The following is a 16,917-nucleotide window of genomic DNA, read 5'->3' on the forward strand; positions in this document are numbered from 1 at the left end:
GACCCGGATCGGGCTTTTCAAAAACAGATCCGGATCGGCGAATCGGCAATCCGGATCGGTGAATCGACGATCCGGATCGGAATCGGGTGAATCGGTCAGAATAAAGCTTCAAAAAAATCCGAAAAAATTATTAAAATTCATTATAAATATTGGTTTTTAGGAATTCAATAAAAAATGAGGGTACTCCATTAAGAATTTTCATGTTTTTGAATGAATATGCGAATATTGATATGTTCTTTCCCTACATGAACCGCCATTCAGCATTTAATTTACAGTATTTCGTGCTCATCCCTACACTGTTGCTGTTGGGACTCGATATGTGAATAATATGGCTGGGATAGGGTGGCTTCAGAATCATCATCTCTCTCGTTTTCTCTTTGAATAATATGGATTAAAAAAAAAAAAAAACAAATTTTCAAAAAAATCGATCATGGATTAAAAAAAAAATCACAAATTTTCAAAAAATTCTATCATGGATTACAAAAAAAAATTCGATCATGGATTAAACAAAAAAAATCACAAATTTTCAAAAAATTCAATCATGGATTACATAAAATTTGATCATGGATTACATAAAATTCGATCATGGATTACATAAAATTCGATCATGGATTACAAAAAAAAACAAACAAAAAATTCAATCGTGGATTACAAAAAAAGAAAAAAATAGTTCGATCATGGATTACAAAAAATTCAATCATGGATTACAAAAAACTCTATCATGGGTTACAAAAAAAGCAAAAAACAAAAAATTCAATCATGGATTAAAAAAAAACAAACAAACATTTCGATCATGGATTACAAAAAAAAAACAAACATTTCGATCATATATTACAAAACATTCGATCATGGATTACAAAAAATTCTATCATGGGTTACAAAAAAAAAAAAAAAAACAAAAAAATCGATCATGGATTACAAGAAAAGAAAACAAACATTTCGATCATGGATTACAAAAAATTCTATTATGGGTTACAAAAAACCAAAAAATTCGATCATGGATTACAAAAAAATCTATCATGGATTACAAAAAAAAAAAAAAAAAAAAAAAAAAATTCCGTACAGAATCGACGATTCACTGTTCGGACTCGCCGATTCCGTACAGTGAATCGGCGATTCACTGTACAGAATCGTCCGGTTCTCTCTAGAACCGGACGATTTCCGATTTTTGGGCGATCCGGTTCCTTTTCACTATTTCCGAGTCGAACCGGGCGAGTCCGGTTCGACTCGGCGTTTTTTAAAACGCTGGTTGAGACCTTAAAATCAAGAATTAAGGTGCACCTCTGAAATCTTTCAAGAAAGGCTGTTTTGATGTTGAAAAAATATCCAATTGATCATCTCGACATCAAGATTCATAGATATAAAAAAAAAAAAATAGATTTCAAACCCTGAAAATAGTTCATCTTGTAACACATCATATGAATAGTTCATTTTCCAGTTCTTCATGCGTTTATAAATCTGAGTTATTTGAGCTATTTTTAGAGTTTGTATAATTAGAGATAAAAATAGACTCTCGAGGCAGCTTAAGAATTTTCGACACCAAGAATACATTTCATGACAAAGTTTACATGTGCCCTTTAATCTAATTATTTAAGTAAACCACACCCTATAATGTATATTACCTTCTAGTTTTCTTACAATGTTTGTCCATTGCACACTACTGCCCCAACGTCGATGTAACCATAGCTCACAACTGAAATTTTTTACTTCTTACACTTCCATTTCTATGAATATAATCCTACAAAACAAAGAAATTTATTCTCTATGAAACTTCTCTCTCTAACCAATCCATAAATAAACCTCTTCAAAAGGAATTTATAGCGAAAGATTGGTTTCTAATCTTCTCTCTCTCAATCGGAATTTCATTAACCTTTTATTTTTCAATAAAATAATAATTATATAGAACTTTCTTATTTTTATTTTTAGTTTTAGTTAATATGTTGTTGTTTAAAAATATTTTTGTTTACCAATTTAATATAGTAGTAAAAAATGAATTATTTTTTTATCAGTTGCACCAAGCGTCACATAAATTTTGGTCTAGTTTCATTATTATGTCTAATTTATCTATGAACATCATGCAATATGGGCCTTAAATTTTACTTGATTTGGTAACAACTTTAAAATTTCTTTTCTTCTTATAAAGTAGGACAAGATATTCTGACAAATAAGAATTCCTTATATATATCAGATTAAGAAAAAATGTTAAATTTTTAAAGTTCCTTAATTCATTATCTTCAAAATGAAAAGGATGAGTAGAATGTCATCGTTTTGGATTTTTTTATTGTAAATATTTTTTTTTAATTATTTATTCTAATATTAAATAAAAGAGTTGAAGACAAGTAATATAAAACCTGCTTTCAATTTGAAGTTAATCATTAAAAAAAAATTATAAAAATTTAAGATAAGGGATTTCAAAATGAGCAATATAACACCTTCCTATTTTATATTAAAAAAAAGTTGAATTTTTTGCTATGCTTATAGCATTTAAAGTAGGAAAAAGTTTATATAAGTTTGGAGCCCTAAACATCAAACGAAGTGCATCGCATAAATTCACTAGAAGAAGTCGTTTCGATGCTGAAAAACCCTCAAATCCGATCATCTCAACCTTCAGATGATGAACGAAAAACAAAAATGGACTTCAAATATTTTAAATAGTGAATCTTGTAATGCATTATCTAGATCATTCAGTGTTTACAGATCTACTTGATCAACACTATTTTTTAGCCTTATTTTATAATTAGATATGAAAATAAATTTTCAGGCCATCATAAAGGTTTTTGGTACTGAAACGATATCTTTCGACACTATTTGAAGGTGCGTCATACTTTAATTGTTTAGGGCTTCAGCCTTATGCAAACCACACCAAGTACTTTCAAATATATAATTGAAAAAGAGAAATTTATTAAAGGAAAATAGTTCGAGAGGGCTGCAACTCTATCAACAAAACCTCACCTCATAACTCATCGAAAATTGCAATTCAAGCATTGTAAAACATTTGCATGAATCTTCTAGGCTTGAATATTATGGTTGTGAAAAAAATAAGAATTCAAGCTCTAAAAATAATGTATATTATAACAAATTATCTAGACGGTCCATTTCTCGTTAAATATAAGCATTCATAGATCGACAAGATTAGTCTTTTTTTTTAGTTTCAAATTTTATTGATGGTTTTGGAAATTGATTTGAGAGGCCATCATGGAGATTTCCATTGACGGAAGTATTTTCTAGACGAGAATTTGATGTGAGGCTTTATTTTGTTTGGATAAAGCCTAAGTCTTATAAAAACTTCATCCTTTATCAAAATGTACATATTTTAGCTATTTTAAACTATTCCAACTCCTTGTATTTTTCTAGATCAAATAAAAATAATCTACAAAATATTAAATACATCTCCTCTTAAGTGCATTTTGATAAATTTTTCTTTAGAAAAATAATATACAGTTATATCTATTTCAAACTAGGGATTTAAAACTATCCTCAACTTTCTATTTTTTCACATTTGAAATATGCGAAAATTATGTTGTAACTTTTAAAAATAGGAAAATGTAGATTTAATGATACACCTCAAAAATCCATCGGAAAAGATTGTTTTAATGTTGAAAAGCCCTCTAACGGATCATCTCACATCGATATGTATGAATATGGAAAAAAAACAAAAACAAATTTTTGAGTCTTAGAAATAATACATCTTGCAACGTATTATTTAGAATCGATATGTATGAATATGAACAAAAAAAAAAAATTTGAGTCCCAGAAATAATGCATCTTGCAATGTATTATCTAGATTGTCAATTTTCAAGATTTTCATATGCATATAGATCTACTAGATTTTAACCATTTTTAGAGTTTAAATTAGACATGAAAATTAATTTTCAGATAATCTTAAGAATTTTTTACCCCAAAATTACATGATAAAATTTGGACACGCAGCTTAGTTGGATTGTTTGAGGTTGCAACCTTATTGAAACCGCACCTTAACCTTTTTCTAAAATAATGAAAATTTCAGTGCAGGCTTTCTTTTGTTGAGATTATTTTGCTGGACTTGATTGTGGTCTAATACCATAACAAAGGAAGTGCTTCTTCTTTTTTTTTCTTTTCCTTTTTCTTTTTTGTTTTCTTACATGGATTTCAGCCATTTAACAGAATGTTATGTTTATGCGCACTAATGTGCCTCTTGTACGATAGTATCTCTAAATACTGATTTTTTTTTTTGTTAATTTAATTTGTTATTAAATTGTATTTTGGCCATTTATTTTACAGAAATTATTATTTTTATATAAAATATTTATTTTTTATTTTTTCCATCTTCAGCCTAATTTTATGATGGGACGCTCAAGATTTCATTCAAAAAAGTTTTGTATTTTTCCAGGTTTGGCCTAATTTTTTAATGGAACGCCCAAGATTTCATTCAAAAATGTTTTGTATAAAAAAATATAATGGGACGTCCAAGATTTCATCCAAAAATGTTTTGTATAAAAAAATATAACAGTGTTTGGCATGACATTGTAGTATGAACAATCATAACCATTCGATTCAGATCGAACCGCCAAAAAGTTGGGTCACATATAACTTATATGTTGTTGGGTCAAATAGAAACATTTTCCTTTAAATAAAATTTTTTTTAAGCTTCGTATCAATACTAGTAGTAGTTTTAATATTCTTTTTTAATTATTTAAAAAATTTTATACTTTCATTGGTGGTAGTTGCTTTTAGTCGTGGAAATTTGGCACAATATAAAATTACCATCAAACACCGGCAAAAATAATCATGTTTTAGAGAAAGAAATAAAAATCGAGAAGGAAATAACAAGAATAAATAACAAACGCGTGGATACGAGTAATCCGCTATGGGCTCATAAGCAAAAAAGAAGAAAATAACCACACAAAGACCCATTCTCTCTCTTTAAACGATCTATAACGATCAATTCTTTTTCATTAACCAAAGTCATTCCCCTGTGTACATTCATATACTCCATTTCAAGGAGTTTGCTTTCACAACCCTAAAGATAACTACGAAGGGTCTGTTTGATAACTGAAAAGCAAATATCCCTTGGAATTGGAAGTATTTCTTTATTGAGAAGAAAGAAGTTATTTACATACGTTCTGAGTGTATATGTTTGATAACTTGTGGAATGTTACAGAAGTTCTAGATACCCAACAACCTGTTGGAATATAAAGTCAGGTTTATTTAAATACTATTAAAATACTATATAACAAATATTATTTTTATATTAGTCATAAAACTATACATAGTATATATTATATTATAAATATCTATTACATGTATAAAATATATTATATAAAAAAATATATTATATTTTATATTAGGCAATATAATATAATATAATATAATATATTAAATAAATAAATATTATATAACAGTATAAAACAAATATATGGTAATAATTTCAATATAAATATATGATATCTATAACATAGTATAATACATAATATAGTGTATTTTATATTTATTTTAATAAGATATAATAAAATATATTATACTATATAAATATATATTATATAAATAAAATATATTATACAATAAAATATATTATATATTATACAATAAAATATTAAACATATATTATATTACATTAATATATTATATCTAATACATACATATTAAATTTATTATATATAATGAAAATCTATAATAATAATTTAAATAAATATATTATATATGACGTAATATTAATATATACCATAGTATATTTATATTTATTTTATTAATGGGTGCGGTTTCTATAAGGATGCAACCTTAAACAATCCAATCACGGCGCCCCTTAAAATTGTATCATAATATGTAATTTTGTTATAAAAATTCTTAGTATTATCTTAAAATCTATTTTCATATCTAATTAAATATTTTTAATATAAATTAACATTATAAATATAAATAAAAAGAGAGGCAGAATAGGGTTTGAAAAATCAAGTTACTAATTCTTTTGTTAAGCACAAGGGAGTAAGGAAGTTCTAAAGGAGAAATTCCTTCTTCCTCAAACTCCTACCCACGCCACTTTAATAAAAAAACAAATAGTGGAACTTTCCTTTCGAAAACCTTCTCCTACGCTCCTTTCCAAAGGATAAATACGAGCCCATAAGGAACTACAAGATACTCTTGCAAAGCAAATAAAATTTGACTTTATCCAAACTTCTATTCATGTTGATCTTAAAGACATGCCCTTATTTATTATGCAAACCTTCTAAAACCAACACCTCCTAATAAACTCCAAGTTTATCTAATATTCTAATAAGGGTGTGGTTTGTATAGAGTTGAAGCTCTAAACAATCAAATTAGAGCACATCTTCAAATAGGTTCAAGAAATGTGGTTTCAATATTGGAAATCTTTGTGATAGCTTCAAAATATGTTTTCATATTTAATTATAAGATATACTATTTCCAAAAATACATTACAAGATGCACTATTTCCAAAACTTGAAATCCATTTTTTTCTCATGTTGATGCATCTTGATGTCGAGATGATCAATTTGAGGATATTTGGACATCAAAACAACCATTTCTAGTAAAGAAAATTAGATAGGCGCTAATTTGATTGTTTAGAGCCTCGGTTCTATATAAACATTTCCCTTCTAACAAGGAAAATTGTTTTGCGGGTGGGACCGTATTTCTACATATGCAGTCTAGAAAGTGTAAAGCATCCATCTTAAAGATGGATGCAAGTAGATATTCCATCCTATGGATGCAAGTAGATGCCCCATCTAAAAATAATTGAAACTAACGGTCTAAATGTTTTCTTACTAAAATTATTATTTCTAAGTTTTAAAATTTATTTAATTTTTCATATTTATAATCTCCATGATAGAGATTACATATCCTTAAATATCAAATCTTAAAATATATCTCAAAAATAGATTTATTAAGGGCCCCGCATTTATACATATGTGGGCTTGGTCGCAAAGAAACCGGGTCCTTCTAATAAACAACCACTCTATCTCATACTTGCCAATACAGACTTCTAATAACTGCTAAAGCCAATCAACAAAAACGAACTCATAGGAAAATCTAAGCTTATCCAATTAAACCAAAGAATCCTTCATTAATCCTATTTCTTACAAATTGACCCTAATAAAAATAAAGATAAAAAAAATACATCTAATAATTATAATAATAATAACAATAATAACAATAGTAATAATCATAATAATAATCATAATAATAATCATAATAATCATAATAATCATAATCATAATAATCATGATAATGATAATAATAATAATAATAACAATAATAACAATATGATAATGATAATGATAATGATAATGATAATGATAATAATAATAATAATAATAATAATAATAATAATAATAATAATAATAATAATAATAATAATAATAATAATAATAATAATAATGAAATCCTCAAAAATTGAGAAAAATAAAAACTAGTAAATCCATTTGATTTTGATTTCCATCAAAATTGAATAATTATGGTTTAGTTATAAACAAAATTACATGGAATTTGAAAGACATAATTATCTTAATTATCTTTTTTTTTTTGGGTAAGTCAGTGGGGAAGAAGACCCCTTGCCCGTTTTTCATTAATAAGTAAGAAATAGAAAGTTTACAGCTCATTATCGTATAACCCTAGAACAGGGAACCTATGATAAATCATGAGTTAAAGCGTGGCAAATAAAATCCAGTAGACGATAACGCCAAACATTAGCTCCTTGATAAGATGTAGCCCTCTTTTCAAGAATATCAACCACCATATTGGCTTCACGAAAAATATTGGAAATGGACCACACACACTTAGAGAGATGTTGTCAACAATTTACTGCTACCGTTGTAATTTCCATGGAGGTCGAAAGCATTTATGAATAACATTAACGAGCAATGCTGAGTCACTTTCAATCTGAATAGACTAGCATTGTAACATATCAGCTAGGATTAATCCTTTTTCTAAAGCGTACAATTTCACATAATTATTAGAGACGATTCCAAAAGGTTTGGCAAATGCTACAATCAAGCACCATCAGAATTCCTAATAACACCACCTCCCCCTGCTTGGCCTGGGTTATGCAATGAAGTCCCAACAATGTTTATCTTGAAGTGATTAGAGCTGGTAAATGACCATGCCACTAGAATAGTAATTTTATCCCTCTGCTGATACCATTTGAACTGTAAGTTATCAATTATCGTATTTTCTGATAAATGAAATGTCCAGGATTTAGAATCAGCTAACTCCTGAACATAAGAAATGATCTTTCTGACTAATTACTCCCCTCTGGTAAACCTATCCTGAAAAACATATAGTTGTGAAGAATAAAGAAGTCCAGATATTGAAGAAACCAATTGATTTGAATCTGAATGATAACCATTTCTCAACATCATAGGAATAGAAAGACAAAAGATGAAGCACTTACCGCATCACCAGGCAACCGACCTCCATATAGCCTGCAAAAAATCATGAAGAAATAATAGATGACATGAACTATCATCATTGCTTTTGCAAGAGCGGCATACGGAGGAGCCATAGCAATTCCACATTGTTGAAAGAGAGAAGTAGTAGGTAACTGATGATGGAGGACCAACCAAAAAACCATTTTGCTCAGGGGTGGCATTTTGCTGACCACAAGGTTCTGAATATTGACTGAGAAGTACCCTTGTTATGAATAAACTCTCAAGCTTCTTTAGTTGAGAAAAAACCACTCAAAATTAATCCGCACCAAAAAATCCCTATGTGGCTATAGTGGAACGATAATGCTCTGAACCTCTTTCCATATCTGTGTCAAAAAACCTGATGTAGGCTGGGGTAAAACCTAAGATTGAGGAACACTCCAATATGATCAAATACTTACGCATAATAACCTCAAGGTCCTGATGAACAGTCATACCATAAGAGTCCCATATTGACTTTTCTGATAACCACGGGTCTGCCCAGAAGTCCACAAGCCGATCATCACCAATACCCCATCAGTCATTATTCTTCAAATGAGATAACCCAGGCCGAATACCCTTCTAAATATAAGATGAGTATCTTTTGTATTTAGTCTCCCATATGAAAGAATTTCTGAAGTAACGATGCTTAAAAAATTGAGGAATTAAGGATGAAGGATCTGTCAATATTCTCCATGCCAATTTCATCATCCCTGCAATATTGAAATCAATTAAATCACGTATCTCTATTCCCTCTTCTACTTGAGGTAGACAGATTGTGTTCCATTTAAATAGATGAACCCCTTTCTTTCCAGCCATGCCTGCCCATAGAAAGTTTCTCTACAAGCGTTCAATCATATTACAAGTGCTCTTTGGTCAAATAAATGATAGAATCCAGAATATAGAAGTAACGCATAGAATTGATTTCAACAATTGGAAACGCCCTGCATAAGATAAAGTCAATACTGCTAAGAACCTATGCTTCCAATAACTTTTCCAACCAAAGCATGACATTTATTGTGTTTCAAATGACCATGAAACAATGGTAGCCCTAGGTGACGGGCTAAAAGGGACCCTTCACCAAAACCAAGTTCCTTCAGAATCAAAGATTTATTGTCCTGCGGAATCCCAAAAAAGAAGGCTTCTCGTTTTGCAATATTAAGTTCTTGTCATGTAGTTGCTTCAAAAATAAAAAGAACTGACTTCATAGCAACGGAAATGTTAATTAAAGCATTACAAAAAATCACAGCATCATCCACATAAAAAATATGTGATATTCCACAATCACAACCCGAAGGAAAATCCCTAATAATTATATCTTGCTCGATAGCATAATCCAATTGTCTACTCAAGAATTCCATCAACGGTAGAAAAATATAAAAAGATAAGGAATCCCTTGTCTCATACCTCTTTTTCCCTTAAAATAACCCTTAGGAAGACCATTACACAACACAGAGAATGAAGAAGTGGATATGCATAAACGAATCCAATATATAAAAGTATCTAGAAATCTCAAAGTATTCATACAAGTAATAACAAAATACTAAGATATTTTATCATAAGCACTGCTCAAATCTAATTGCAATCACATTTTTGTCCTATGCCCTATTAGAATACTTATTGCAGATAGATATGAGTTTATTTGTCATAAGGATATTATCTGTAATACCTCTACCTTTTAGGAAGGCAGTTTGTCTAAGATCAATCAGATCATTTAGCACTACCCCTAGGTAATTAGAAATGATTTTACTAATTATTTTATACAGCACATTACATAAACTATTTGGGTGAAAATCTTTCATAATAGTAGGAGTGGTAACCTTAGGAATCAAACAAACATATGTGGAATTGATTTGTTTAAGAAATTTATCTTTCTTAAAAAAATCATTCATAGCCAAATAAATATTCTTCTTGAGCACTTCCCATCCAAATTTATAGAATTCCACTGAGAAACCATCAGGGCCTGAAGCACTGTCATATTTCGTTCTCCAGATACAATCATTTATCTCTTCCATAGAAACATCTTCAACTAAGATCTCCTGTTCATGAGTGTTGAGTAGAAATGTTGGAAAAAATTGTTCAGACATATGAGTATCAACATCATTTTCTTGGGCTAGAAGATCTTTGAAAAACCCTATCATGTGATTGTCAATATCTGCTTCAGAAGCCAAAAAAATTTCATTACGATCTTTTAGAGAGATAATACCATCACTCCTTCTCCTAATTACATTAGACAGATGGAAGAACCTTGTATTCGAATTCCCGTTCTTCAACCATTTTTACCTCGAATTTTGCCTCCATATTCTCTTTTCATGGCAAAATAGCTGTTGCAATTCTTCAATACACTCCTACTCTAATATTAAAGTTTTATTGGAATGGTCAAGGCACAGACTATCATGTAGACCATATAACTTTTGCCAAACTTCTGAAATAGAATCACTCATATGACTAAATACTTCCTTATTTCAAGCATGCAAATCTGCCCTAAGTCGTTTCAACTTTGTAACAAAGCGGAACATAGATGTACCCCCCACTCTGGCTTACCAATATGTTGAAATTATATCAATAAAACCAAGAGATTTTTCCCACATCGAGAAGTACTTAAAGGGTTTTGACCTAATTGGACCCCAATTTGATATGGATACTAGCAGAGGGTAATGGTCAGAATTCCCCTTTGGAAGAAGCTCTACTTTGGACTCTAGATACGCCAACACCCAATCTGCAGTTGCCATAGCATGATCCAATCTTTTCCTAACACATCTCCTAGTAAGCTGACTATTAGACCAAGAGAACAAACACCTTGTTGTCCCAAGATCAGTTAACCTACAATCTGACATAACTTTTGTAATATCTCCAGAATCCGACAGAAAATAACCACTACCACCTATCCTTTCCGAACTATCCAATAGGGTATTGAAATCTCCTAGTACCAACCAAGGTACTGTAATAGCTGCCCCTTGACATCTTATATGATCCCAAAGTAAAGCCCTCTAAGAGACAGAATTAAAAGCATGTACCCCAGAAATAATAGACATAAAACCATTACATAAACAAGTGGCCTCAATAGTAATCATCTGTTCATTGACATTAAGAACATTGATTGAATAAATAGATGGGTTACAAAGAAGCAAAATTCTTGATCTACCATCAATATTCTTGACCACGCATTCGTCAGATCCATACACAATTTTGTCTCAAGTGGAAATAATAATCCCACATTGTGTTGATTTTTAAGAGCCCTAATATCAGATATCCTGCTGCGACCTTGAAGGCCACGGACATTCCATGCTACCACCGACATATATAAACTATTAATTTTCTGGCTTGCCAAAATTAAGTTTACCTTCATTGGCTGATGACACACCCTTGGTAGTGCGTTGAACTTTACGAGATGCCACTTTCCTTCCACCAGTATATGCCGAATATGCTATTGCTTTAGAGTGCAACTTATCTTTTTACATCCCATCACCAACAACACTCACCTTCATATGAGTGGTATTAGTCTTCTTCTTACCATTGACACCTTTCACAATAGGATTAGGAACTGTTGAAGAAGGCATGAGAGGATCCTCTTCAACATCCCCATCAGAAGGCAAGGCCCCGAGCACTGCCATATCCACTGTTGAAACAGCATCATCGTCTTGAAGCACAATAGTGTCATCATCTTGAAGTAGTCTCACACTTGATTCATCGAAAGAATAACTTTCTCTCTCTACCTAACAGAATCCAATATGGGAAGAAGACCCATCTGAACGTTAGTAGTAACCCCATTGTTGTTAAGATTAAGATTCAATCTATCAGTAGGATTCAACATGGGTGGAGGATCCACATCAACCCCAACCCCGCCATTAGGTTCACATTCATCTATGGGAAGAAACTTTGCCTTTTGACTCATATTAAGTTGAGTTCTAGGAAAATCAATCACTTTCAAATCAGTTTTGTTGATGTTCCCAACATGGGCTTGATTGTGAGCGTCATGTACAACAACTTCCATGGGCCCTTCATTATGTGCATGATGGTCAATAGCATTAGAACCACCCGTTGTAATTTGGCCATTAGGCCCAATTGGCTGCTTTTTAGCAGTAACAGGAGCATCTTCTGTTGCAATTTCAGCTTTAGGCCCATCCGACTGCATTTGAGCAGCAATGTAAATATCTTTCTCAACTTCAGTTTCCAAATCCTTTGTAACATATCATTCATGCATATCCACTCAGGTCTGCGCCCCAAGAAATACCCCAGTAAACAATTATCCCATCTCCCGAGACATAAGTCTACCAACTCTTTCTCTATTTGAACATAACATCTACCATTAATTGTCTTAGTAGGAACAACATCGAGATCTGAAAAATAGTATACCCCGTTTTGAATCCCTTTAGCACCAAGCAATAAATCCTTGGACTTATTAAAGTTCCAATAGCTACTACTCACATTCGCATTCACCGTGGGATTTGATAGCAACGATGGGAATTCTTCACCCCCATAGCTCCTTATATCTTCTACATTATGATGAATACCATAAATAGATCCAAGATCCATATTCTTTCCATTAAAAAGCCCCATGGCCATAGAATACAACCATCTTTTTGCCCTTAGCAGTAGTTACATCAATCTCCTTACCTTTAGCAACAATAGCGTCAAAAGAAGTATTATTCATAATAGTATAATCACCATTAACATCTTTTTGAACCCCATCAACATCATGGTCCTCTAGCCCCTTATAGGAAGCACCATAATGAGAGCCTTGGGCCCCAACGATAGTTACTGGAGAATTAATTTCCACATAAGCACTGGAAAAATCGCATGATCATCAATAATACAATCTCCCTTAATATCAGCAGGACCATGAACAGTAGCACAAGCATCACATTTAACAGTAGCACAAGCATCACGACCTGCAACCTCCATATCAGATTCATCATGATCATCAGATTGGTACTGATAACCAACCACAAGATCAGCCCTATGATCTATAGTAAGAACAACATGCCCAATGATCCATAATAAGAACAACATCATGAATATCGCTTTGGACAACACATTTACTAGCAGCCCGATCAAGAACTTCGACATCCATACTAGAAATGTTCTCACGCACATGCCCATAATCACTACCATGATCCTTACCTTGATCACCACCATGAACACCATGATCACTGCCATGAGTTTTACCCCCATGATCAGCAACAATTTAACTTTGAGTACCCTTGACAAATTCATCAGATTTAGATTTCTTCAACACCGCAATAGATAAAGAACTATGATCAAGGGATTATCAGAAAAAACAGAATTATCTTTCTTTTGAGGACCCGCCCCATTTGTAAAATAACCAAAAGCAGCTCCATAAGAAGCCTTATCAGCTTCATTGTTCGAAACAATGCCTTCGTCACAACCATAACCATAACCACATCCAGTAGCAATCTCCTCATGAGCTTCATATCCAACAGCATCGAAAACCCAGTAGAGCCATGCCCACCATGTGAAGGTTTACCATCATTCTCCCCATCACCACCATAAGCTTGCAAAACCTTCCTCGGATCAAGCGGTTTGCCCTCCATAGGGAGGGCATCGCCATGGCTAGGGTTGCCCGCATGAGCCATCTGCAGATCACGAAGTTTCAATGGCAAGGAAGCAACAATTATCCAAATTATCTAACCATGTATACTTGCTCCTTACCCAAACACCTAGTAAGTGATCTTTTATTTTGAAAAAGTTTACATAGAGCCGAGGCTCTAAACAATCAAAATAGAGCCCATCTCAAAAATTTTACTAGAAGAAATTTTTTGATGCTCAAATATCCTCAAATTGATCATCTCAACATCAATATGCATGGACATGAGAGAAAAATAGATTTCAAGTTTTGAAAATAGTGCATCTTGTAACACATTTAAGAACCGTCAATTTTCAAGATTTTCAAGTTCTCATAGATTTGCTCGATCTACACTATTTGGAAGCTTTAAATTTTATAATTAAAGATAAAAATATATTTTAAGGCTATCACAAAGATTTCCAATGCTGAAACCATATTGCTTGACATTATTTGGAGGTGGGCTTTAATTTGATTGTTTAGAGCCTCGGCTCTATACAAACTGCAGCACCCTTTTATTTTTTATAAAAGTTAGCATCTAGTCTCTGATTGACCTTTTGAACAAAGTAACCGTTGGTTGTAACTTGCAAGCGATTTAAAATTTTCAAAACTTTCTAAAAAATAGCGCAATTTTCAAAAACAACTAAAAGCTAGAATTAAGCAACTTTCAAGAACTTTCTAAAAAATAAACAAAAACTAGATTGTGGGTTCAGAGCTCTCTTTTTCTTGCAGATCGATCTCCAAAAAACTTTGTTTACCTAAACGAGATTCACCTGTGTCTACTCCAACTGCAACTACTAGAGAGAGAGAGCCTAGACTGCAACTTCAGCAACTTTTGCAATTCACGACTCCAAGAAACAAAGAGGCGCATAAAATGCAATTGTTGCTGCAGTAATATAAGAGCGTGAGTAGGAGGGCCATGGCTTTCTTTTTTCTTTACCACAACAGTGGGCATGGACTATGCAGAGCCCCAACTGCAATCCCACCACCTGCTCTTTTCCCCCCATCCTCGACCCTCCCTCCTTCCACCCAATAATCAAACACTAACCCGAATTTCCATCAAAGCAACAACAACCCCGTCCTCCCTTACCCGGAAAACCCTAAACCTAACTTCCACCGCCACCAATACACAACCTCATCCCACCATTACCACAACTTCCCCTTCTCCTTGAACCCACCATACACCGCTCCTCCTCCTCTACCTCTCAGTAATCCTCCACCACCCCCACCACATCTCAAAATCGAGACATTTCAGAACCCTACTCCAAAGCCCCTTGCAAAGGAGGCAAGGCCGTCGAAACCGACTGGTCGGCCCGCCTGCCTAAATTGAATGACAGAGGAGAGTGAAGACTGAAGAGAAGAGGAGGGAAAGGAAGAAGAGGAGGCAAGAAGAGAGGCACCATCATCATCAAGGTCATAGGAGTCATGAATTGGGGGTTGGGGTTAAGGGACAGTTCTGGGATGAGGGGACCGAAGAGGAAGGGGGCTGAGAGGGTTGAAGCAACCATCAACGTTTTTATACAAATTGAAGTTTAGGAATGAGCTTCCAGATCCCACAGCACAACTTTAAGTTATTGGCTTTGAACACAGATAAAGATCAATACGCTAAATGCAAAATCACATCACTAGAGAAGCTGCACAAGCCAAAACGTTTTGTTGAGCCAGACCATGGGATACCTCTTGATCTACTTGACACGAGTGTTTACAACACTCCTAGTGTACAGCCGTCGCCTCCTCTTGCCCCTGAAGACAAATAGATGACGACGGTGAGGCAGCTACCCCCATCTTAGAAGGAAGGATCGGCCCCCCACAGGATAGCATAAAGGTGTCTTATGGTTGGTTAAAAATGAATACATAACTCCTCCTAGCATTGGATCGGAATGAGAATCATTTTTTCAAGAGGAACTAAGTTTTTATCAGCATCATAGACTCATAGAACGATGCATTTGTCAAAAAGATATAGGACAAATTATGCATCCATTCAGTGGATCACCCATGTTACACTTCTTTTGGCAGTAAAAGAAATGTGGGATTCTTTCTCTTCTTTTTTTTATTTTTTGGCTTTCTTTATGACAGTAAACAAGGTAAACATGATAAAACGAGAGCATCAGAATTTCGCTAAGAGTCCATAAACAAGATGAGAAAAGCACACACCTGTCAATCCTTTTCAAAGTTGAGCTTTTAATACCAAATAATTTTTAAGGAAGAAAATAGCAATCTACAGTGAAATTTGAGTTTTGATGTTGCAACAACATATCACACAAGTGAGCCCAAGAAGAAGAAAACCCCTTTCGAATTACGCTACCAAGAGCAATAAATAGACCTTATATTTAGAGCAATATTTATTAATCATGAAAAGTTAAGAAATTTGCACACACACAAAAAATAAAAATAAAAAAAAAGAAATGCTTACTGATTCTCTACATGAAATGCCCAAAATTATTTAACCAAAAAAGGAAAAGCCCAAAAATATTCATGCAATTACTAAAAATCAATTCACAAAAGCTATAACTTACAATAATAAAATAAAAGTAATCGGCTAGATAATAGGGTTGGGGTCGTAGTGGTAATACCACCGAAACCACGACTAAAAGTCATGTCCTCCATTCTCACTCACTTTCATAAAAAAAAAAAAAAAAAAGGGTCATGTCCATTCCCACTCACCTTCATAAAAAAGAAAAGTAATCGACCAACCAAAAAAGAAGATCACAATAAGAAACAAGAAAAACCGACCCGTATAAACTATTGTTTGATTGGTGCTTGATTCAATGTAAACTGCTCTTTGCTTATTCACATAAAAAATGATCAATGTAACTACTCTTTGATTAATCACATCAAAAAAGCGACCCGTGTAAACTACTGTTTGCTTGGTGCTTGATTTAATGTAAACTAGTCTTTGCTTAATCACATCAAAATGATCAATGTAAACTACTCTTT

General features: G+C 32.8%; 2 long non-coding RNA genes across 2 annotated transcripts; both read right to left on the bottom strand.

Moving 5' to 3' along the window:
• Positions 1–7,838: 7,838 nt before the first annotated feature.
• Positions 7,839–9,340, bottom strand: LOC148779041 (uncharacterized). Its single transcript, XR_016046989.1, has 2 exons — positions 8,384–9,340; positions 7,839–8,258 (listed from the first exon to the last, which is right to left on the bottom strand). It is a non-coding gene; the product is annotated as an uncharacterized LOC148779041 (long non-coding RNA).
• Positions 9,341–12,963: 3,623 nt separating this feature from the next.
• Positions 12,964–15,997, bottom strand: LOC148779042 (uncharacterized). The gene is made up of 2 exons (XR_016046990.1): positions 14,754–15,997; positions 12,964–13,993 (listed from the first exon to the last, which is right to left on the bottom strand). It is a non-coding gene; the product is annotated as an uncharacterized LOC148779042 (long non-coding RNA).
• Between the last annotated feature and the right edge of the window lie 920 nt (positions 15,998–16,917).

This window comes from Amborella trichopoda, chromosome 13 (assembly GCF_054954075.1).
Source record: "Amborella trichopoda isolate Santa Cruz 75 chromosome 13, AtrichopodaSantaCruz75HAP2 v2.0, whole genome shotgun sequence".
In the NCBI taxonomy this organism is placed as follows: Eukaryota; Viridiplantae; Streptophyta; class Magnoliopsida; order Amborellales; family Amborellaceae; genus Amborella; species Amborella trichopoda.